This window comes from Lolium rigidum, chromosome 7, assembly GCF_022539505.1.
Source record: "Lolium rigidum isolate FL_2022 chromosome 7, APGP_CSIRO_Lrig_0.1, whole genome shotgun sequence".
In the NCBI taxonomy this organism is placed as follows: domain Eukaryota; kingdom Viridiplantae; phylum Streptophyta; class Magnoliopsida; order Poales; family Poaceae; genus Lolium; species Lolium rigidum.
In genome coordinates, this window is record NC_061514.1 from 334583387 (window position 1) to 334608593 (window position 25207).

Consider the following 25207-nt stretch of genomic DNA (forward strand, 5'->3'; position numbering starts at 1 on the left):
GTGGCCGGTCACCCTCCCAAACCCTAGCCGCCCCCTCTCCTCCATAGCTCCCGCGTGCTTTAGCGAAGCTCCGCCGGAGTTCTCCACCGCCACCGACACCACGCCGTCGTGCTGTCGGATTCAAGAGGAGCTACTACTTCCGCTGCCCGCTGGAACGGGAGGTGGACGTCGTCTTCATCAACAACCGAACGTGTGACCGAGTACGGAGGTGCTGCCCGTTCGTGGCGCCGGAACCGATCGTGATCAAGATCTTCTACGCGCTTTTGCAAGCGGCAAGTGAACGTCTACCGCAGCAACAAGAGCCTCATCTTGTAGGCTTTGGAATCTCTTCAAGGGTGAGACTCGATAACCCCTCGTTTCTACCGTCTTCTAGATTGCATCTTGGCTTGGATTGCGTGTTCGCGGTAGGAAAATTTTTGTTTTCTATGCAACGTTATCCTACAAAAGATATCCCTCTCAAGCAACCCTGCAACCACAAAGCAAGAAGTCTCTTGTGTCCCCAACACACCTAATACACTTGTCAGATGTATAGGTGCACTAGTTCGGCGAAGAGATAGTGAAATACAGGTGGTATGAATGTATATGAGCAATAGTAACGGCACCAGAAAATAGCTTGCTGATACAACTGGCGTATGGTTGATGGTGGTAATATTGCAGGCAGTACGGATGCAGTAGAACAGTAAACAAGCGATGATTGCAGTATTTGGGAACAAGGCCTAGGGATTATACTTTCACTAGTGGACACTCTCAACATTGATCACATAACAGAATAAATAGATAAATGCTATACTCTACACTCTCTTGTTGGATGATGAACACCACTAATTGCATAGGATTACACGAACCCTCAATGCCGGAGTTAACAAGCTCCACAATATTCGATATTCATGTTTAAATAACCTTAGAGTGCACGATAGATCAACACAACTAAACCAAGTACTAACATAGCATGCACACTCGTCACCATCACACTATGAAGGAGGCATAGATCACATCAATACTATCATAGCAATAGTTAACTTCATAATCTACAAGAGATCACAATCATAACCTACGCCAAGTACTACACGATGCACACACTGTCACCTTTACACCGTGCAGGAGGAATAGAGTACTTTAATAACATCACTAGAGTAGCACATAGATGAATAGTGATACAAAACACATTGCAATCATAAAGGGATATAAATAAGCACCTCACTATGCTATTCATAACAGTGAATAAGTATTCTGTGAAATATAGCCTAAGAGACCCACACGGTGCACACACTGTCACCTTTACACACGTGGGACAAGGAGTCTCCGGAGATCACATAAGTAAAATCCACTTGACTAGCATAATGACATCTAGATTACAAGCATCATCATATGAATCTCAATCATGTAAGGCAGCTCATGAGATTATTGTATTGAAGTACATAGGAGAGAGATTAACCACATAGCTACCGGTACAGCCCTTAGCCTCGATGGAGAACTACTCCCTCCTCATGGGAGACAAGCAGCGGTGATGAAGATGGCGGTGGAGTCGATGGAGAAGCCTTCCGGGGCCACTTCCCGTCCCGGCGGCGTGCCGGAACACGAGACTTCGTCCCCGGATCTTGGCTTCGCGATGGCGGCGGCTCTGGAAGGTTTCTCTTATCGTGGTTTTTCCGTATCGATGTTTTAGGTCAGGGACCTTTATATAGGCGAAGAGGCGGAGTCGGAGGGCTGACGAGGCGGTGACACAACAGGGGGGCGCGGCCCACACCCTGGCCGCGCCAGCCTGGTGTGTGGGGCCCCCAGGGCTCCCATCTGGTCCCCCTTTGACTTTCTGGAAGGTTCCGGGAAAAATAAGATGTTGGGTCTTCGTTTCGTCGAATTCCGAGAATATTGCCCGAACAGCCTTTCTGGAACCAAAAACAACAGAAAACAGGAACTGGCCCTTCGGCATCTCGTTAATAGGTTAGTTCCGGAAAACGCATCAAAACGGTATAAAGTGTGAACAAATCATGTAGGTATTGTCATAAAACAAGCATGGAACATAAGAAATTATAGATACGTTTGAGACGTATCATGGCTCTTGTGGACTTGTGATATTATGGACAGCCCCCAGCTGTTGTATATAAAGGCTTGGACCTGAGAGGCCGTAGGATCTCTTAATTCTAATTGAACTCTCGGTCAAACCTTGTCAAACTCATATTGACACCAAATAAGGAAGTCCCCGATTGAATCGGAATAGGAAGAGTAAAGCTCCTCCCTCCCACTCCCAAACCGAGTGGAGGGAGGACTTTCCCTCTCCCTCTCGGCCATGGCCGCTAGCCGTCCGGCTGTCCCACTTGGCGCGTAGGTGGGGCCCACTCGGATCTAGGCTAGGTGGGTTCCCCCCTTCCGGAACTTTCTAGTACAACAGAAAAATCTGCAACTTTCTGGAACCATTCCGATACTTACCATATATATTCCTATAGGTTTGTCGACCTTCTGAATCCATCCGTGATATTCCCAAATCCATTAGGGACACTGAAAACACTGCACTTGATATCTCTCTATCCCTAGCGGCGTCGAACCTTAAGTGTGTGACCCAACGGATTTGCGATTATGCGGAAATGACTAGGTCCATAGCCAATGGTTAATTAATAGAAAGACCTGGAAATCCATATTAACCCCCACGTATTGATGATCTTATCGAGTGAACCACTTATGTCATTCATATATAATTCCCATGTCCTGGGATATCTTAGTTACCTGAGATTTGATCGTCCTTGTTCTTATCTTAGTTACCCGAGATTTGATCGTTGGTATCTTCATACCTTGTTCTTATCTCGTTACCAGTAAGTACTTTTTCTCATCGTAATAGCGCACCCTCATGTGACCTAGTCATGGGACCGCAAGCGATTGAGTTTATATTACCGAGAGGGCCCAAAGAATATCTTTCCGTTACTTGGATGGACAAATCTCACTCTTGATAACATACAACCCAACAAGTATCTTATAGAATATGTGCGAGATAGCTTTATGATCACCCAACAACGAAGTGAAGTTTGCAACAACTATGCATTCTTCCAATACCCGGGAGTTGTATAATCTCATGATCAAAGGAATAGTATAGATGACAATAGGAAAGCTTCGCAATTAGAACTATGTAACACAAACATCTGCTGCACTTTGATTAGGTTAAGTCTATCATATTATTATCCTTAATAACATGAGCTCGCTAATAAGTGATACTATGTCCATGGCAATGGAAACCAATAACCAACACTTATTTCACGAACTTGTATAGATACATACTAAAGACACATTGTGTTCATATTTCACACATGTACTATGTTTCCGGATAAGACAAACATTATCATGAAAATATATTGGTGATAATAAATATTCCTTTATTATTGCCTCTTGGGCACCAAATCCCTTCAGTCTTCCACTTGCACTAGAGTCAATAATTCTAGTTAACATATGGTTACAATTCAACACTTGTAGGATTTAAGTGTCCAATCATGTTTTGCTCGTGTGGAAAAGGAATAGTCAACATATCCTTTTAGATATATGCGAACAATGCAAATCTTTATGTCACATTTACTTGACGTACTCACATATATAATATGTGAAAGTACTTATGTATTCGGAGATTTTGTATGACTGTGATTTTACATGAATTTGACAATAGATCGATTATCTAATTCAATTCATTAAAATCATAACAAGATCCATAGATAAATCATTTTTTTATCTATACTCCCTTTTTTGTGTAACTCTATGAGTAATCACAAAATAGTACTTCTTTTGTAAATGCCACCACAACAACAATAGTTCTCTAACTATTTCCTTTAAGTATATAAGTTTCCTATCTTAAGAAATTCATTTTATCATGATCTAAATATGAAGCTTTGCATAGATGTAAATCCTCTCATCTAACTCTTCATAAAAATCATGAAATATACAATACTTCTCAAATACCATGACATGGTACCTTTTAAGAATATCTATAATTGATGCTCAATCTTTCATATCAGTAATTTTCTGAAATGTTTTGTCAAAGAAAAAATATTGAACAAATCCTGTCTAAATATATGTTTATCCCATCCATAAAACATATGACTTAGTCATAGTAGATGTTCCGACATCATCTTTTATCAATAACCGTTACTCGGTATTGAAGTTAATCAATAGCATTGCCCTGTAACATATATAAGAACCAAATATCTTATATACTCCAAACAAATATTTTGACTAAGCTTTCTAATTGCGTATTTTAGATTATAACTCACATAATATTTATACTCAATCTTAGCTTCGCCTTGATCCCTAAAGAATCTTTGAATTCTTTATTCTATTTCAAACAACTAGGCTATACAACATCTTTCCTTAATATTTATATGTTGACTTACATATAAAATACTAAGAACAAAATTAGATCTCCCACTCATTTTCTTCCAAACATAGATATCTTTTTAAATTTGAATAAAAAATTCTTTGAGCTTTAACCAAAACAAAGATTTCTATTTCCAAGATGCATTGCTTAAATTTTTTTCCTTTAAGCTTGCAATCCTTTATTAGTATCATTGGACCTTCAAAACTTTAAAATTGTATTAAATGAATTTTTTCCTTTAACAATACTTTGTTGATGAAACTTTGTTTTGATGTCCTCTTCAACTATAAAATATGTAATGATTACTAATAAAATCCTAAAGGATTCATAGCTTCACTATGGAAGATAAATCTTCTCATAGTCTATTTTCACTGAATTTGTGAGGAATAAATTCGTGACTAATCAAGCTAGTGAATAAATGACACTAATAACATTTGTTATTCATAAATTCACTGTTTATCCATTAAGTACAAACTCTTTGGATAAATACTAATAGTTCACATATAGTGTTATATTTGTGAATTCTATTTTGGATTTAGTGATTACCCCATGGGAACCCAGTCTTGGACGCGGCGAGTCTCCGACCCGACATCTGCCTCGCCAAGTACTCCAGGGTTGCCACCGCTCGCCATTTCGCCCTAGGGTTCACCCTCCTACTTCCTCTTTCTCCACCAGTTCTCCTGTCACCACTCCGACTGGGCGCATGGATGGAGCCAGCCTTGGGTCGATCAGGTGGCGGGCGCAGTGGCGGATCGAGCGCCCCACCCATGGTGTCACAGGACGGTGGCGGTGGAGCAGGTGGCCACGCGGGACGGCTGCAACGGCACGGGTTGTGGCGGTGCCGCCGGACAACCATTCAGGAGCATGTGGCGGCACACAGACACATTGGGGGTAGGGTTAGGGTGCACCCGGTTCGACTCTATCCGTTTTGGCATCCTTGCGCGGTCCCACCAGTAAGCTCTAGACCCACCAACAGCGGATGCATCACCCCTGCAGCCTAGGTGCGTGCCCGGCCTTCGCTCGTGCTGGCTTCGTACTCGAGTGTGTTTTTAGTGACACAAATAAATCTGGCGAGGGGCACAATGTGGGAACGCAGGTGGGACTTGATGTGATGGGCCTTGGCCGCTTGAGCAAGGAACTCGCTCCATCGCTCGCGCCGTTGTGCGTCTAGGAAAAACAAACGAAGGGAAGTAGCCAGAGACCAAGAAACGATTGAACGGTCAATTCCCAAATCCTCAATCGAGCTCACCTCCAAACCCTCCTGTCCGGCCGGCGGCAGCTCTGATTCCGCGATTGCCCCAGTCCCCAACCTCGCCTAGTCCGGTGACAGCTCATGGAGGAGGAGGAGGAGGATGGAGTCCCAGGTCCGGGAGGCGGAACAACTGATGCAGGCGACAACGATGGCGGGCATGGCAGGAAGCACCAACATCAAGTTCATCTTGCAAAAGAAGATATGTTCTTACAGAACAACATCACCAACATATTTTGTATATGCTTGAGAGGGGTGAGATATCTAGTGGAAGGGGGTTGAATCAGGAAACAAGTCTCACAAGGCCCGGGGATACTAGATGGGGTTCACATTATACAAATTTGCTTTGTGTGCACCAAATGTGGGCGGGAACATTGTATATTCTCCTTGAGGTAAATGATGAGAGTCGTGGATTGACCCAAGCGGCGGGTTGGATCGAGAAAATGGAGGACTACAAATGTGTTTTCATTTTAAAACTAATGATAAAGTTGCTTGCCATCACGGATGAGATTTCGCATGTTTTGCAAAAGAAAGATCTTAATATTGTTCATGCAATGGAATTAGTTAGTGATGTGAAAGATCGATTGGCCTTTATGAGAGAAAGTGGTTGGGATGATTTTTTTCATGAGGTCCAAGTTTTTTTTTACATGGAGAAGGGCATTCCGATTCCACATATGGATGAACAAATACCGGTTCGCGGTCGTTCGAGGCTTGATGGAGTGACCTACACTAACCTTCATTTCTACAAAGTTGAGATCTTCTATGTTGGTGTTGACAAGATATGTGTTGAGATGGATCATCACTTTTGTGAAGCTTCAATGGAGATATTAGAGTGCTTCTCATGCCTTAGTCCAAAGAACTCTTTCTCAATATTTAATGTGGACAAGCTTGCTCGCTTATCTTCAATCTATCATGCGGATTACTCTAATGGTGATCGTGCAACCATAAGAGGCCAACTTGAGAATTACATTCACCTATGAGAATCCATTCCTCTTTTTCTACTTGTATTAATCTTGAAAGTTTGGCTACAAAGATGGTTGGAACGGGAAAATATTTGGTCTTCCCATTGGTCTACAAGCTTATTGAGTTGGCTTTAATATTACCGGTGTCAACCGCATCGGTTGAGAGGGCTTTTTCGGCAATGAAGATCATCAAGTCCAAATTGTGTAACAAGCTCAAGAATGAATGGTTCGGTGACTTGATGATATGTTACACTAAGAGGAAGATATTTAGCCAACTTGATAGCGGTGTTATTGCTCAACGGTTTCAAGCCATGAAGAAGAGGAGGAAACATCTACCTCGTAAGCCTACTAGGGCTAATTAGCACATCATGCTAATATCTTGGTATATTTCTTTGCCTCATGAATCAAGATGTTTATATTTTGAAGGTATTTTCATAAGATTTACTAATCCATCTTTCTCTTTTATCTTGTAGAGTCTATTTGCGGGTACATTTGAACATGTCAACTTATGTCATCGACTCTTGAAGTTTCATTAGTTTTTTTGGACTTCAAGCTAATTTCTATCGTATCTAATATTAGCGGCTTACCGCATATGAGCATTTGAGTATGTTGTGAACTTGCAAATATTTGAATGTTTTGTGAACTTTGAAATGTGTTGTGAACGTGTAATGTATATATCCATGTTTCTTCATTAAAACTATTGTGCAAACTCGATTTGCACCGTCCAATTGTTATATTTGTCACGGGATTTTTTTTAGTTGTTTTGTGTCGCGCTAGGCTTCGACAAATTCCGGGTCCACCTCTGAGACCCACTTCTACTAACGCCACCAGACGGAATGGACTTCAGACTGAGGGCAACCAGATAATTAACCTTACAAAAAATGATCCAAAGTTATTTTTTCCAAGCATTTTGCAAATGATGCGTCTCTAACAAAGTGCCTTGAAAAATGAACCGTCACATAGTGACCCCAGCTATAGCCAAAAAGTGCCTTGAAAAATGAACCGTCACATAGTGCACCCCCAAAATCTTTAATGCTGCTGCTCCACAGCCGCCCCAAATCGAACCTCTCCTGCATGGCTGCAGGCAGCATAGGATCCTCGTATGCAAGCGTATTGAACCTCGTTGTGAAGGAACAAGGGAAGCAGTGTGAAACCAAATACGTTTGCTTTGCGTACTCGCTCCGAAGGAAAAAAGGGAGGGCAGTGTGAAACCGATCAGGTTTGCTTTGCACACTCGTTGGCCTTCCATGTTAGAGCAATTCCAATAGTATAGCCAATTGTTGGCTATAACAAGATGTCATATTATTTGTAGTCATCATATAGCTAACATGTACAATAGTTGGCTATAAGAATGTAGTACTTTACTTATTATATGTGCCACCTTTCACTCTCATGAGAGTCTCTAGGAAGCGCGTCATAGTTGCTTGTGCGTAGTAGCCCACCTCCTTTCTCTCTCTTCTTCTCTCTCCTCCAACTCATCTAAAATATATTATTTAATGTCTTATAGTCAGCTGACTGGACTCTATTGTACTTGCTCTTAGCCGGCTGGGCGCGGGCATCGAGCAGTCACCTCTTCTACTTCTTCCATTTAAAGGGATGAACCGCCCACCTCTCACCTCTAACTAGCTTCAAGAAGCGATCTCCCAGCCTCAAAAACATGGAAGCACATACCATGCCGCAGGCGCCACCGCAGCGTGTCGAGGACATTGTCGAACTCGTCGAGGAGATCCTCCTCCGCCTCCCGCCGGACGAGCCTGCGAGCCTCGTCCGTGCGGCAGTCGTCTGCAAGCCGTGGTGCAGCCTCATCTCCAGCCACCGCTTCCGCCGTCTCTACCGCGACTTCCACAAAACACCACCTATGCTTGGTTTCTTCCGCGGCGGGTGGCCGCGTTCATTCGCCGATTGTGACAGCCTCACACCAAGCGAACCACTTTTTACCTCCGCCTCCACCGAAGGCTTCTCCCCGCTTGATCCCGAGGGCAACTATAATGTGTACGACTGCCGCCACGGTCGCGTCCTGCTCCAAAAGGGATGCGACGATGACTCTACTGTAGAAGACCTCGACGTCGACGACTGTATGAAGTTTCTCGTCTGGGACCCTATGACGGGCAGCCAGTGGCCGCTGGTGGCGCCCGACCAAATAGGCGGCTGTTGGCATGGGGCTGCAGTGCTATGTGTGTGGGCGGCTGTGACCACGGCGCCTGCCACATGGGTCCGTTTCTTGTGGTTTACATCAGCATTGACGAATATGAAGACGGTGGCTAGGGAGCTTGGGTGTACGTCTACTCTTCGAAGACTTCTAAATGGCGCGAACGGGCCTCTGTTCCCCTTATTACCATGGAAACAGGACACTGCATCAAGACAGACTCTTTGGTTCTCGTTGCTGAATCATTCTACTGCCTCGTTACGTTGACCTACCGAGAAGAAGCAGCACACCAAGTTGTCAAGTACGATTTAGGCGATAACAGCCTATCGGTATTTAAGGTGCCCCCCATGGTGGCTGATAGTTCCCATATCTCTCCTGCCGTCCTCACAGCTGAGGACGCTGGGCTGGGCCTGGCGCACCTGGACATGTTCAGCCTCCGCATGTGGTCTTACGACGATGGGGTTGCAGAGTGGACACACCACAGAGTCATTGATCTCAAGATGCTTCTCCCCATTGGCGACCACATGATTTCACCCAAGGTGGTAGGCTCTGTGGAGGGCACTCGTACCATCTTTGTTCTAACAGATCTTGGCGTCCACATGATTGATCTCAGCTCGCTGACGTCCAGGAACGAAGGTCATAATTTGCAACTGTCTCAGAAGATATATTCCATCGTGGGACGACGGGTCCATTGCATCTTTCCCTACGTTAGCTTCTTCGATCGACCAGGTACAGTTCATTCGAAAATCTCAACCTTCGCTCGTATTGTATTCATCCTTCTGTTTTGTACTTCATTTTTGGAACATACAAAGCAAGATTTGTTTCTGAGTGTAATTTGCTTTGTTTCTCATTCTTCTGTCGGGCTACTTTACCAGTGGTCACGGCTAGGAGGACTGTGTCGACTGGAGAAGGCGCTGCATCTGTTCGCCGAAGCAAACGGACCCGGAGGCCCAACCCAAGGTACCTGTGAGCCCAATCTGTCATATATTCAGCAATGAGCAAGGTGTGAAGAAGCTAGACATGAAACTTGCAGCCGGTTCGGGTTTAAAAAATAACTGGAGGCCGACTCTCTCTTTTCGGATGTCCTTCTCTTCCTCTCGAATTTGTGTAATTTGGGCACAATTTGTACCGGAGCCTTTATCAGTTGTAATAGGATCATAACACTTGATCTTCTAAAGTCCAAACCGATCTATTTTCCTAGTAGCAGCGGCACATTATGGAGAAAATGAAGTTGCAAAGGTCAATGATATGATAAAGTAGTACCTTTTTAGGCTGGTTTGGTCGTAATTAAAGAAGCTGGGTGCAGTTTCAGATGGACATTCAGTTTATGGTCTTGTGTTTGTCACTACTTAGTTTTAGTTCTGGGTTTGAGTCTTCTATGGCGATTCCGTATTGAAGATGATCCGGCCAGTTGCAAGATTTATTCTGCTTCCTGTTGCATGATCTCTTTTTTGTGTGTAGTATATACTCAGTGCTGTACTAGAGAGTACTAACTCTGCACTCAGCTGTGTTACAACCTCAACCTTACTAGGAGGAATAGGCCAATATTGTTTTCTAGTAGTAAGCTGCAAAGCGACTTTGTTTCACTCCTTCCATTTGTACTCAACCCCGTACGTTGTTTCTGTTTCCGTCTCCGCCTATCATTTGCTTTATTTTTACTGAGAATAGCAACTGGCAAACTTCATATTGTCGGACAGGTATCAGCGAGTGGGACATTTGGCAAAGACTCTGTCGAGTGCCTGTGGGCTGTATCACTTGACATGCGGCAAAATCAGGTAGTGATTACCCTTTTGGTTCATCAAATCTTGGCCGAACTGACACCCAAAATCTTAAGAGCGTAGCATGCTCCCAGCACCGCTACATCACGGCGTCATGGTCTCAGTCTTCTAGTCAGCCACATGGCCGGTGCTACCAACTTATCGGTAGAAGATTTAAGTGTTCTAGTCACTGGTCGACGTCGATTACCTTTTATAACTGGGACAGGGACAGTTGATTTATCAGTAGTTGATGAACAGATTGGCATGCACACACTGTACAATAGTAACTTGAGGTCACAAACCGTATTTCTTCTGGCTGGGTAGTTGCCAATAAGAGTTTAAGCAACAAAAAAAAATAGAGATTTTGCTGCAGCTCGGACTCCCAGCGGACCATACCCATCGTCAGACCTCTGGTAAAAGAATGAATGACACCTCTGACAGACAAGTATTATGCTAGATATAATAACATGACAGAATAACAAATATTCAGACATTTTGAAGAATGACACAACTGTTGAACAGTCAAACAGAAATACTTCACATACAATAATATACAGCTTATAGTAGGAATCAAAACTGAAAAAGTATGCAACACATCATTTATTAATTTCAGTCAATCCACAAAATAGTTGGATAGCTTAGATAGCTGACGGACTCAGAAATACTAGACATCTTGCATAGCTGATAGATACACAAATACTCGAACAAACAAACCACTAGCAAAACATAAAGAGGTAAAACTGGATCAAGGATATCATAGTCCATAACGCTCATCCCGAGCGCGAGCTTGCTCATGACTATGGCTGACCAAGCAACCGTAACTTGCCCCTTAGAGTCGCCAAGGTCACATGCACACTGGCTTATGTTGCAATATAATATTGGCGTTGGACCTAAACTAGACATTATCTTGCCAAAGGATGCTTGTAGACAACTTTCAAGCTTTCTTCCCATTGTTCCTAAGCATTCATATATAGTAAATGTATATACTATTCAAATGTATGATCCGAAGCATTCATATAATCTACTATTAAGTTGAACAAAAGTAATTGTCCAGCCTAATTAATTTATTAAATAGAAAATATATGGTGATGCAGATAAATCAATTACAAAAATTTTATTTTCTCCAACATGGTTGCAACAACAATAGGTTTGACGTCTTCAGCCGTTGACCACTGGTATGAGTTCAGAATCAGTTTGGAAACCCCATTCCAACAAAAATAAGGTTGCCTCTATGCAACGGCAATGGCATTCGGCGGCTACATATATCGGTGAAAAGGACGGGAAGCGGTGGGAACGTGGTGCCGCACATTTTCGCCACCGCGTGGCCGTCGCCAGACCGTCTCAGGAATTGAGGCGGACAGATCTCACTTCCGAGGCTGGCCCCATCAATTTTCCATCCATCCGACGCCCCCGCTAGCCTTCCCGTGGGTAGGGTTCAGCCTAGGGACACCGGATAACTCCTTATCCCGCGTCGGCGCAAAAAAATAAATTAGAGGGTGCGGCTAGGCATGAATTTTAGCGCCGGCACCCTCTTTACGTCTTTAGAGCATCTCCACCGGCGGCCCCGATAGCATTTTGGGGACCGACAGCCAAAATGGGCTCGCACCGATGCGCCCCAAACAGCGCCGGCCAATTTTGGAGCCCAATAGAATCACCGGAAACCCCGTGCTGGCCCCTTCGCCAAGGGCGCGAATCGGGCGCGCCGGTACCTCGAGGCACGTTTGAAAACGAGCGTGGGCTCCACCTGGCAGCCAGACACACCGATTTTCCACCTCCTACACACGCCCGAGCCGACTCCCACCCTCTAGATCGCCACCGTCGCCATCTCCACCGCGCCCCCTGCTTGCAATAGACACCGCCGACTGTCTAGGAACCGTCGTCCATCTACACCACCGCCACCCCCTCGACCGGCGGCCGCTGTTTCGCCCGGAACAGAGCTCGCCGCCACCGCGATAGTATCACCCCGCCCGCAAGGTGTTCGTCTGATTGCCGCGATGGACAACGACGACGAGATGATGGTGCAGCTGTTCACGGAGGATCAGGACGCTCAGACTGTTCGGCGGCAACGAGCAGGCGGCTGATCTCGACGAACATGCTGCGCGTTCGCCAGCCTTTCTTCGTCGTGCCTCGGCGCGGCAGCTCAAAGCCAGGCAAGAGGAGGAACATCAACCGACATCATGAAGCCGGCGCAATGTTGCTTGACGCCGACTACTTCAACGATGACGCGACTCATTCGTCGAAGGAATTTTGGCGCCGGTTTAGGATAAACAAGGAGCTGTTCTTGAAGATTGTCCGCAGCGTCAGGGAGTACGACAACTACTTCATGGCCAAGAAAAATTGCACAGGTTTGTGGGGCTTCACCTCAATTTAGAAGTGCACTGCTGCAATGTGCTGTCTTGCATACGGAGTTCCTCCAGATACAAACCAATGACTACCTACGGATGGCAGAGTCGATATGTACAGAGACTCTCTACAGGTTCTGCCGAGCCGTCATAACGGTGTTTGCTAAAGACTATATGAGAGCACCAAGAGAAGATGATACAGCTCGGATCCTGCAAAAGAATGCAGCAAGAGGGTTTCCTAGGATACTCGGAAGCATTGACTGTATGCATTGGGGCTGGAAGAATTGCCCTTTTGCTTGGCAGAGGATCTACAAGGAGCATACTGGTGAGTGCAGTGTCATTCTTGAGGCGGTGACAGACCATGAACTTTGGATTTAGCATGTATTTTTTGGTATGGCAGGAACAAACAATGATATCAACGTGATGCAGCGCTCTCCGGTGTTTGCCAGGCTAGCTGAGGGACAAGCTCCTGTCGTGAACTTTGAGGTAAACGGCCACACATACAACAAGAGGTATTATCTAGATGATGGTATATATCCGACGTATGCTACATTTGTGAAGACAATTCCCTCTCCATCAAACGAGATGGAAGCCTATTTTGCAACATACTAGGAAGCAGCACGCAAGGATGTTGAGCGTACTTTTGGGGTTCTTCAACAGCGTTTCACCATTGTGAGGTACCCTGCTCTCACTTGGTCTGAGACACAGATGTGGAAGGTGATGAACGTATGTGTGATCATCCACAACATGGTCATTGAGAGCGAGCGCGATACAACTGTGCAGGATGATCATCCATTTGATTATCAAGGGCCACTAGCTGAGGTAGAGCATGTACCCAAAAAATTTGCTTCTTTTCTTCATATGCACAATGAAACTCGAGATGCAGGTGTCCATGCACAGCTGAAGGCGGATCTAGCTGCGCATTTGTGGGCGAGGAGAGGAGCAGCCAACAATGCATGATTTTATTTCTATTTGTTTGCCTGTATGAATAATTTAAGTACTATTTGTTTGTTGGGTTGTATGAATAATTTAAGTACTATTTATTTGATTGATTGTATGAATAATTTAATTCTATTTATGTGATTGTATGAATAAAATGTGATTGATATGTTGTTACAAAATAGTGTAAAAAGAAAAGGAAAATTGGGGGCTGCCATTTTAGGGGCGCCGGGAGGATGCAGTGCCGGCGTCCCCAAAACGAAGGTGCCGGCGCTCCTGCCGTGGAGATGCTCTTAGGGAGCCTTTGATGATGGCGAGAGGAGATGCTCTAAATGCGGCAACGTGGTAAACCACAAGGCTGAAAGAAGATGCCTGCAGCCCTGCACCCGCATCAACAAAAATCCTGCGTCGAAGTAAATCAGCTTGCAGACAAAAAAAGAACTTGCTCGGCTCATCACTCATCTGCATGGGAAGACTCACCTTGCTCGGCCTGGAACCGAACGATGGCTGGCTCCCCGCGTCTTCTTCCATAGCACGAGGCGTCGAGGCCTCGAGGTGGCTGTTCTGGCAGTGGAAAAACTGCGTGAGGGCAAGCGCCGGCGAGGGGCACGGCAACAGCACGGAGATGAGAGAGATCACTGGCCTCGTCTTCGCCACAACTCAGTTCGGCCGTGTCCGTAACCACCTGCTCGAGGGTCGTGCGATCCCTGGCAGCCATGCACTGACTCATCGGGCTCCATGTCGTCGATCTCCATTCCAAAGCAGCGATATGTGTGATAACTGTCACCGCCGCCGCTACTACTGCTACAGACTTGACCGGCGCCGTCTTCCCTCCCTCCCGCTCAAGGCGAGGAAGTATTCCCCGCGGCCGCGCAGTTCGGCCAGCCACGCAATGCAGGCGAACCGTTTCACCCAGCTACAGATGGGCTAACACGCGCTGTAAGACTTAGAGCATCTCCACTCGTTGGCGCTCCCCACGGCGAAATCCAGACGAAAGAACCGCCGGATTGGACGAAATTAAGTCGTGGGGAGTACCTCATTTCCAGTCGTCCACCCGGAGTTCGGCGGACATAGTTTAAATTCAAACAAAGCGTCGTCCCGCGCTACAAGTACGGCCAGTTGATCGGCAAAAAATGAGCAAAAAGATCAGCCACAAATCGGCGATCGGAGGGAAATTACACGGAAACAGGCTCATCGGCAGTCCCGGCCGGCACGGCGGTGTCCGACGGACCAGTTTCCTCACACACCGTGGCTGAAGCGGCTACGGCAGTCGACGTCGCAGCAGCGGCAGTGGACGTCGAAGCAGCGGCAGTCGACGAGGTAGACGGTGAGGAAGACGAGGTAGGAGCCGGCGGAGACGACGAAGGACTGGCCGGAGTGGCTCGGAGGATGTCGCTGCGGTGGCCCTGGTAACAATTCCTCGTCTCCTCGTCCATCAGTTCCATGTTGCCGCTGCCCATCAGGAACGCCAAGTCTGTGTTCCTCTTCTTCGCCGCCGCCGTCGTCTTCAGCAGGGCGATCCGGGCGCCTTGGTTGGCGAGCATCTCCCGCCACCTGCCGTCGAACTTGTCGTTCCTCCCGTCGGCGTGCGACCTCAAGTCGGCTCAACACTTGTCGATCGACGCCTGCATCCTGTCGGCGGGATTGCCCGTCTTTTTGATCTCTTTGAGCTTCTTCTGGCCGAGTTCAGGGCGCCCTTCCGCCGCGCCAGCCGCCGGAGCGTCGGGGTTGTACGGCTCGGTCTTGCTCTTCGAGAGGGTCGTGCGGGTTTCCTTCCACTTCTCGCAGTTCTCGAGGCGGGCGTAGACGTTCGGGAACTTGAACTGCATGCCGGTGTCGTCCGTGTACATGTCCAAAGCACGGCGCAGCCGGGAAAAAGAGTAAGGCGATACGGGTCAGCTCACGACGATGTACCTCGGTGATGCAGAGTCGACGGAGCGTACCTTTTGCTCCAAGTCGTGGCCGCTGATCGGCCGTTCTTCGACCTCCTCCTGTATGCCGTGCCATTTGCTGCACGCCGTCTGCATGATCCCCAATGGGTGGCCATTGTCTTGTCTCCCCGGTACACGTTCATGTTCGTCTTGTTGAAGTAGGGATCGACGAGTTTGCGTTCCTCGTACGCCTGCTTCACTCGAAGCCAATATGTGTCAAACGACTGATTGACCCCGATTATGCCGTTCATGGACACGGTCATCCAAGCTTCGGCGAGGCACTCCTCTTCCTTCGGCGTCCATTTGATACGCGGTTTGGCAGGCGGCGACTCCTTCTTCCTCTTCTTCTTCCCCTTCGACAGGTTGGCGGCGGCTTGAGTTGGCTCTTCTTATTCTTCGTCTTCTTCTTCGACGGCTTGGCTTCCGTCGGCAACATCCTCCACATGCTCCTTGCGCGCCGCCACAGCTGCCGTCGCCCTCGCCTCCTCTTGCGTGAAGAACCCCGGGCTCGCGGTGGCGGCCATGAAGAACCCCGGGCTCGCAGCGGCGGCCATGGAGCCGGAGGTGATCATCTCGTGGATCTCCTCTTCGTTCGGCGCCACCATCGCACCGAACGGGAGCGGCCCTCGTCGCATGACCGGCGAGGTGCCCTCGAACTGGCCGCCGCTGCCGCCGACGTCAAGCTCGGGCGGCGACGGCGTGAACCTGGAAGGTTGGACGTAGGCGCCCTCTTGGAACATGGCAGTCGGCGACGGCGAGTACATCGTAGGGGAGAAGGACGACGGGGAACTGCTTGTACCTTGCGCCGGCCATTGGCCGGGGAACATGGAGCCGCCGCCGCCGGCCGAAGGCCATGCCGATCTTCCTCGCTTGTTCCTCCTGGGCCGCCGCCGCCCTCTTGGCGGCGGCTTTTTTCACCCTCTCCGCCCTGCCGCTTGTTTCCACCTCGCGCCGTTTCTCATCCGCCGTCCACTCTGCGTTCGTCATGCCCGGCGGTCGCTCCTTCTTCGCCCGCGGCTTCCTCGTCGTCCCCTTCGGCGGCATTGTGGTGGACGAGAAGACGAGGAGGAGAGCGGTGGTGGACGAGAAGACGCCGCCGGGAACTGGAACTGGAAGACGAGGAGAATGGACAAATTCGGCGGGAGAGAATGGGGATATGCAAGCAAATTGGAGGGAATGGAGGGAAAATCGACAGGATTTGGTTTTCCTGTCGCTGACTACGCGGGTCCACATGGCGTCTCGCGCCAAAATCTTTCATCCGGAGTCCCCGAGCGCGCACCGGGGGACCGGGGATGGCATGGGCTCGCCGGATGGATTAAGGGCCAAATCCGGACGAAAACGAGGAACCGGGGGCGCTACTGGGCCGATTTACGCCGTCCGGATGGAAAAAACCGTCGCTCGAGGACCTCGTCGGGGAGACGAGTGGAGATGCTCTTACACTGGGCCGTCTCCACCGAGCGGACAGGGCTAGATGTTTCGATTCAGTCAATACATCGCAAATGGAAAACTGAGAGCATCCCCACTCGTTGGCGCTCCCCACGCCCAAATCCGGACGAAACTACCGCCGGATTGGACGAAATTAAGGCGTGGGGAGTACCATATTTCCAGTCGTCCACCCGGAGTTCGGCGGATAGAGTTTAAATTCAAACAAATCGCCGTCCCGCGCTACAAGTACGGCCGGTTGATCGGCAAAAGGAGCAAAAGGATCAGCCACGGATCGGCGATCGGAGGGAAATTACACGGAGACGAGGCTCGTCGGCAGTCCCGGCCGGCACGGCGGTGTCCGACGGACCGATTTCCTCACACGCCGTGGCCGAAGCGGCTGCGGCGGACGACGATGAAGCGGCGGCGGTGGACGTCGAAGCAGCCGCGAGTCGACGAGGTAGATGGTGAGGTAGACGAGGTAGGAGCCGGCGGAGACGACGTAGTGGCTCGGAGGATGTCGTTGCGGTGGCCCCGGTACCAATTCCTCATCTCCTCGTCCATCGGTTCCATGTCGCCACCGCCCATGAGGAACGCCAAGTCCGTGTTCCTCTTCTTCGCCGCCACCGTCGTCTTCGAGCGGGCGATCCGGGCGCCTTGGTTGGCGAGCATCTCCCGCCACCTGCCGTCGAACTTGTCGTTCCTCCCGTCGGCGTGCGATCTCAAGTCGGCCCAGCACTTGTCGATCGACGCCTGCATCCTGTCGGCGGGATTGTCCGTCCGTTTGAGCTCTTTCTGCTTCTTCTGGCCGAGCTCAGGGCGCCCTTCCGCCGCGCAAGCCGCCGGAGCGTCGGGGTTGTACTGCTCGGTCTTGCTTTTCGAGAGGGACGTGCGAACTTCCTTCCACTTCTCGCACTTCTCGAGGCGGGCGTAGACGTTGAGGAACTTGAACTGCAGGCCGGTGTCGTCCGTGTACATGTCCAAAGCTCGGCGCAGCTGGGGAAAAAAGAGCACGACGATACGGGTCAGCTAACGACGATGTACCTCGGTGGTGTAGGGCCGGCGGAGCATACCCTTTGCTCCAAGTCGTGGCCGCTGATCGGCCGTTTGTCGATCTCCTCCTGTACGCCGTGCCATTTGCTGCACGCCGTACGCATGATCCCCCAATGGGTGGCCATTGCCTTGTCTCCCCGGTACACGTTCATGTTCGTCTTGTTGAAGTAGGGATCGACGAGCTTGCGTTCCTCGTACGCCTTCCTCACTCGAAACCGGTATGTGTCGAACGGCCGATTGGCCCCGATTATGCCGTTCGTGGACACGGTCATCCAAGCTTCGGCGAGGCACTCCTCTTCCTTCGGCGTCCATTTGATACGCGGTTCGGCGGGCGGCGAGTCCTTCTTCCTCTTCTTCTTCCCCTTCGACGAGGTTGGCGGCGGCTTCAGTTGGCTCTTCTTCTTCCTCGCCTTCTTCTTCGACGGCTTGGCTTCCGTCGGCAACATCCTCCCGATGCTCGTTGCGCGCCGCCACAGCTGCCGTCGCCCTCGTCTCCTCTTGCGTGAAGAACCCCGGGCACGCGGCGGCGGCGGTCATGAAGAACCCCGGGCTCGCGGCGGCGGCGGCGGAGCCGGAGGTGATCATCTCGTGGATCTCCTCTTCGTTCGGCGCCGCCATCGCACCGAACGGGAGCGGCCCTCGTCGCAGGGCCGGCGAGGTGCCCTCGAACAGGCCGCCGCCGCCGACGTCAAGCTCGGGCGGCGACGGTGTGGGCTTGGACGGTTGGACGTAGGCGCCCTCTTGGAACACGGCAGTCGGCGACGGCGAGTACAGCGAAGGCGAGAAGGAAGACGGGGAACTTGTTGTACCTTGCGTCGGCCATTGGCCGGGGAACATGCTGCCGCCGCTATAGGCCATGCTGATCAGCCTCGCTTGTTCGTCCTGGGCCGCCTCCGCCGACCTCTTGGCGGCGGCTCTTTTCACCCTCTCCGCCCTGGCGCTTGTTTCCACTTCGCGCCGTTTCTCGTCCGCCGCCCACTCGGCGTTCGACATGCCCGGCGGCTTCGTCTTCTTCGCCCGCATCTTCCTCGCCGGCGCCTTCGGCGGCATTGTGGTGGACGAGAAGACGAGGAGGAGAGTGGTGGTGGACGAGAAGACGCCGCCGGGAAGCTGGAGCCGGAAGACGAGGAGATTGGGGGATTTCGGCGGGAGAGAATGGGGATATGCAAGCAAATTGGAGGGAATGGGGATATGCAAGCAAATTGGAGGGAAAATCGACGGGATTTGGTTTTCCGGTCGCCGACTACGCGGGTCCACACGCCGTTTCGCGCCAAAATCTTTCGTCCGGAGTCCCGAGCGCGCCCGGGGGCCGGGGTGGCGTGGGCTCGCCGGATGGATTAAGGGCCAAATCCGGACGAAAACGAGGAACCGAGGGCGCGACTGGGCCGAATTTCGCCGTCCGGATGGAAAAAACGTCGCTCGGGGGCCTCGTCGGGGGGACGAGTGGAGATGCTCTGATGGATCGTACATAACTGGCCTATCGCCTCCACAAATCTGTGGGCTACTATGCTTTCAGATGAGCTGGGCCCTCAAATCCGTGAGCCTTTCTGAAACAGGCGCGCCAGAAAATATTATGAACTGCTGTTTGAGTTTAGTTTTAGTCCCACACAGGAAGTCTAATAAGATCGACCTATGGGAAGACAATTTATTAGCAGGGGAAGCATAACTTAGAAACTAACTTACGTGGACGGGGTCAATGGGTGGTCAATCAAAAAATACTCATGGCCTAGATCAATTGCTCACACTGCACTTGGTGAGCATGTTGATCTACCATCTCCCCTTTGGGAGAGTGGACGTCGTAATTTGTGGTGGAGGGGGTACGCGTTCGCGCGGCCCCTTGCCAATTTGGATTTAAAGTTTTATCTTTTCACTAACATGTTTCAAACTTTACATCTTGATGATGCTATTTCGTTTTGCATAGAAGAGGAGCACACGTTCTGATCATGGTGGTTCCTCTTTCAGTAGAGTCCTTAACTGAAGTCGGAAATTTCCTAAAAAACAAACTGAAGTCGGAAATCCTCAGAACACAGTAACAGGCTTTGCAGCTCCGATACAATCGGAGTGTAGTGTGTCACGTACTGTCTCGTGAAGCGTAGCGATTCGTTGACACGGCCGGCGCCTACCAACTTTCTCGTGTCGCCACTTTTGTTGGCCGAAAGAACATTTCAGTTTTCAGGTACCCCGTTTGCATTTTCCTTCTGCTAGCTTACCTGGCCCCTTGTCTTGTTTTTAATTTCAGGTAATGAGGTAAGCTACTCATCACGTTCCCTTTTTGTTTTCTTAGACAAAACCGTCGCGTTCATGGAGCCTAAACAGAGTTAAGTAATCTAAGTGGCCGGATTATGTTGTCTATCGCCACGTCGATGTGATGCAATGATGTGTAATTGTGGATCCCTGAGTCGCACTGTATTTGTATCCTAGCTGAATTTGCTGAAAATGAACGGGACAGTGCAGCGCGAGCTCGATCGCTGAAGATGTTCCTTCCCCAACTGGTTTTAAGAACCTGAAACCAAAATATTATATGCTAATTGCGAAAAAGTCTATTTAAAACCTAGACTCGTAGAGGTACGGCAAAATAAATCTTGAAACTAAATCTTGTCGTATGTACCCTCAACTTACGAATCACGGTCTAAATCAAACCTTGAACATGTTTTGGGGAGAGAAAAACAAAATTCTAAATTCATAGTCTCGCGGACTACATTCGCCACATGTCATATTCATCTTCGCAGCGTAGTGGCTTTTAGATAATGTTGAGTATATCGGGGAGTGCACCCCTGCCGAGCCCCGACCTTCCCATACGCTCGCAAAGCTCAAGGACCTCTCCAGCGACCTAGACTCCGGACTGCTCGCCATGGTCCTTTACATGATAGAGGCTGACTTACGTCGCCGTGTTTGAGGGATGACCGGAAGCCGCGTCCACTTGCTTATACCAACATTGTGGCATGTGCTAGAATTCTCGATTTCCTCAAGTTTATGGTCGAACAATGAATGGGAGAGGGATTGGGTAAAGAGATGGATCTGACATGTGGGCCCCACCGTCAGTGAGAGTCGAATGTAATCCTGTCTGGCGTTGTTGCTTTCCAGGTGCATCAAACAACTTCGGGGTTTGATTTAGATCGAGATTCGCAAGTGGTTCTAGAGTTTAAAATAGACTTTTTTTCTATGCAAATTCTGAAGGCAAACTTTGTCACAACATTCCAGTCCAGCATGCGGACTTGAAATCATGAACTCGAATGAATCAATGGATATACGCAGGGGGTAGCCGGTCCAAGCAGCCGACATTGTTTTGTCATGCTTGAGCCCCCAGAAGAGGTAAGAAGTCTCCCCTCACCGCCGAGCAAGCAGGTAGCTGCAACTTGCGAGGGTGGCAACAAAATTTTGTTGCGCGTGCGACGTCCAGGGAAAGGATCGCCGTGACGTCCCCGCCTACGTACGCATTTTTATCCCCACTTTCAAGCGAGAATCTCCGGATTCTTGCGTGGATTTAAGCCCCCGCGCGCCCAACTGAACTGCCGAGCAGCGAGCAGGACCAGAATATTCAGAAGACAAGGCGAGGCAGTCTTCTCTCCTCCTTCTTTAATCCCATTTGTGTGGCAAACTGATAAGCTTTTCTCTACGATTGGTGATGGATGTATTAGGAATTGTTCACGGATAAGGACGTCCCGAATAATAATTGGCACAATGTTTACAAATAGGTTTACCAGAAGGGAAGTCAAGTGGCTTACTGCTCCCATTTCTGCAGAAAAGATAGTTGCTCACTACCAGATACTTGCATGCGCTTTTTTATTTTCTGAAGAAAGACGCGAACGCTTCTGTTTGATATTTTAAGTTCAGCACTCCTGCATTATTTCGCCGTTATACATTATTTTTTGTCGCACAAGTGGCCGAACATTTTAAGCCATGACAGGTGCTTCGCTCTCTCCATTGACAATATAATTAGGCTGGTTATTATATAGGGAATACTACTAACAAGGCTATGCTCATGTAAGCATGATGTTGCCCTGGTTGGTGGGAGCAAGTTTTGGTTTGTTTAACAACTATCTCAAGGTGCTTGATTTCCCTCGGTGGTCGATTCCGATTAGTGATGCAAAGTGGCGCCCTATCATAATTCTGACACGGTAATGGCATTTTCTTAATGTTCGTGGTGTTGCAGAGGAGAATCGCAATAAAAGGAAAACCATGTTTCTGCCAACAACAAAAAACAGGGTTTTTTTTCCGTCACGATTTGAAGATGCGGCCTTATGTAGTCTCTCTGTAGGGTACGGAGATTTTTGGCTCATGGGCACCAGTGCTCCGTTGTTTTAAAAAAATTAGAAATCACATTTATGAGCAAAAAAATAGAAAAAATCATGTTTTAGCCAATGATATATCCCACAAACGTGTAAAATTTTAATTTTCAATATTTTGTATTCTAGGCTACACAAAATTGACAAACATCTAGATCTGGGTATGCATATTTAAAATCTCTAAATTTCAACATATTTTGCCTTTTTGTGTAGTCTACAATATAAATAATTTCACATTAAAATTTTGCACAGTTGTAGATTACGTTATTTACTATGTCTAAATTTATTTTCAGATTTTCTGAAATTAATATGTATGATTTTTGAATTTATTTAATCAGCGGGAGCTCTAGTGCTCAGGAGCCAAAGACACTTTCCGCTCAAGGGTTTAGTCAAAGCAAAAGTCTCTGCTTAGTTAATCGATATATTGGGAAAGTCTCCTTTCTCTTCCACAAATTACGTGACAAAAGTTCATTGTATCGAGACCCGCGATGTCAATTTGCAGATGATTTTTTTGCGGAGAGTCACAAGTGGTAGGTAAATGGGAATACTCGCACGCATAGGTGGACAAGCTTGTCAGAATAAACAAATCAGCAGGGACAAGTGGCGCAAGAATACAACATCCCAAAAGATATTTTCTGATAGTACATCCTAGAAGATTAATTTGGAAGGGAGATTAGAGAAAACTTTGCATCTTTTCTTTTCTCCGCGGACTTTAGCTTCTATGATGATTGTAAGGTCGCTGGGATGGGAGTATGGGAGTGCGGGCTCCTACACTCCGTGTTATTAGCATCTAAAAGTTCTGTTAGCGGTGATTAGCAACAGAGAATCATTAAGTGTACTGGACATGCGCACATCTGGTGGGTTAACATGATTCATAGGTCTACATCACATATACTTGCATGGTTGCGTCTACTCCGAACCTAGGGCCTGTTTTAAAGAGTTTTAGATATTTGTAATCTTATGTTTCCGCTACTAGAGTTGTTCGAAATGTACTACATTTCATAGAAAAAGTATCTTTTCCTCATCTTCATGCAAAAAGTGTTTTGTTAATATGACGGTGCATCAAATGATTGAGAGGCAAGAATATTTTCTTTAACAAGCGTGTTGTATTCATAATCCATGCAGTTTTTGTGTCTATTTTCCTATTATACAATACAACAACTTTTATCTCACATATTGTTACGTTTTCAATTTCAATCACGTACATGTAAGACGAAAGTACATAACCATAGCTAGGGAAATTTTGGGTTTTTATGGTGTAATCTTGTACCGGTGAGCAATATCAAAAAATCATTTCACTGATTATTTGATGGGTATACTTGTTTTCTTATGTAGAAAACACTTATGTATCATGTCTGCCTTTTCAGGAGTGAAGCTACTTGGATCCACCGGGTTATGGATGCACGAGGGTAAAAAATCAAACCCTTGCACTGAACCTACAAATTTAGGACACCCCATGGCTCAAATGTGTCCATAATTTTAGGTAGCATCCGGATCAAGTTTGGTCTAACTCCACCCATGTTTCGGTAATTTTAGCATGTCGGGTGTACTAATTCAGCCGATATATTTCCTTGTTTTTTCTAAGAATTACGCAAAGGTCATGCATGGTTGTAGAAATGCAAGTGGGTCCTCTACCCTTTTTAGTTCAACAAAATGAATTAAATTTCCCAACATCATTATTTTGGAAAAGTAGTTCATTTTTTAACTAGGATGGTAGAGGGCTCCTAGTGATGACCCACTTGCATCTCTATTGTTGGCATCCATAACTTAGCTAAACAATATTTTGTAGTTCCCAAACTTATAAGAAATGACAATGAATAAAAAAGTTGGCAAGAAAAAATGCCAGCTAATTTCTTCGAAATTTACATCAAACCAAGCAACCTCCTACCAATGTTCCAAGTTCCGTTCGATTCTCATACATTGTCATTGCATGTGTTTGGTTTATCCATACATGTTAAGTTAGAAACACATGCCCTACATGCTATATTTTTGTAATTTTTTCACCAGTGTTTTATCATGCATAATACCATGCAATGCGGGTTTTTTTCACATTCATGATGCATGTACTCATTTGATGTCTAGATTTAAAATCACGGTGTATTTACATATGCATCATTTTTTATAAAATATAGTATGTTTTATTCTGGTGAAAAAAACATGGTGGAAACCACTCTACATACATAAGTCCACTTCTTCGTAAACCCTAGTGCAAAATCTTAGCTAGCCATCTATGCATCCCCATTGCAGGGTCCCAAACACCTCCAAAAGCCACTACAAGCCCCCCCCCCCTCAACACTCCCTCTTTCAAAACTACACAATCCCAATTGCAACCTGATACGTCTTCGACGTATCGATAATTTCTTATGTTCTATGCCATATTATTGATGATACCTACATGTTTTATGCACACTTTATGTCATATTCGTGCATTTTCTGGAACTAACCTATTAACAAGATGCCGAAGTGCCGATTCTTTGTTTTCTGCTGTTTTTGGTTTCAGAAATCCTAGTAACGAAATATTCTCGGAATCGGACGAAATCAAGACCCGGGTTCCTATTTTCACCGGAAGCATCCAGAACACCCGAGAGCCGCCGAGAGGGGGCCTCGTGGGCCCCGGATGATAGGGTGGCGCGGCCTGGGCCCTGGCCGCGCCAGCCTATGGTGTGGCCACCCCTTCGACCCTCCTGCGCCGCCTCTTCGCCTATATAAAGCCTCCGTCGCGAAACCCTGTTATCACCAGAATTTGACCGAGTCAGAGGTGGGCCGCGATCA

The 25207-nt window shown here is 47.7% G+C and overlaps 1 non-coding gene across 1 annotated transcript; it reads left to right on the top strand.

The window, feature by feature from the left end:
• Positions 1 to 19824: 19824 nt before the first annotated feature.
• LOC124679835 lies at positions 19825 to 19989 on the top strand. Its single transcript, XR_006995266.1, has one exon. It is a non-coding gene; the product is annotated as a U1 spliceosomal RNA (small nuclear RNA).
• Positions 19990 to 25207: the final 5218 nt, after the last annotated feature.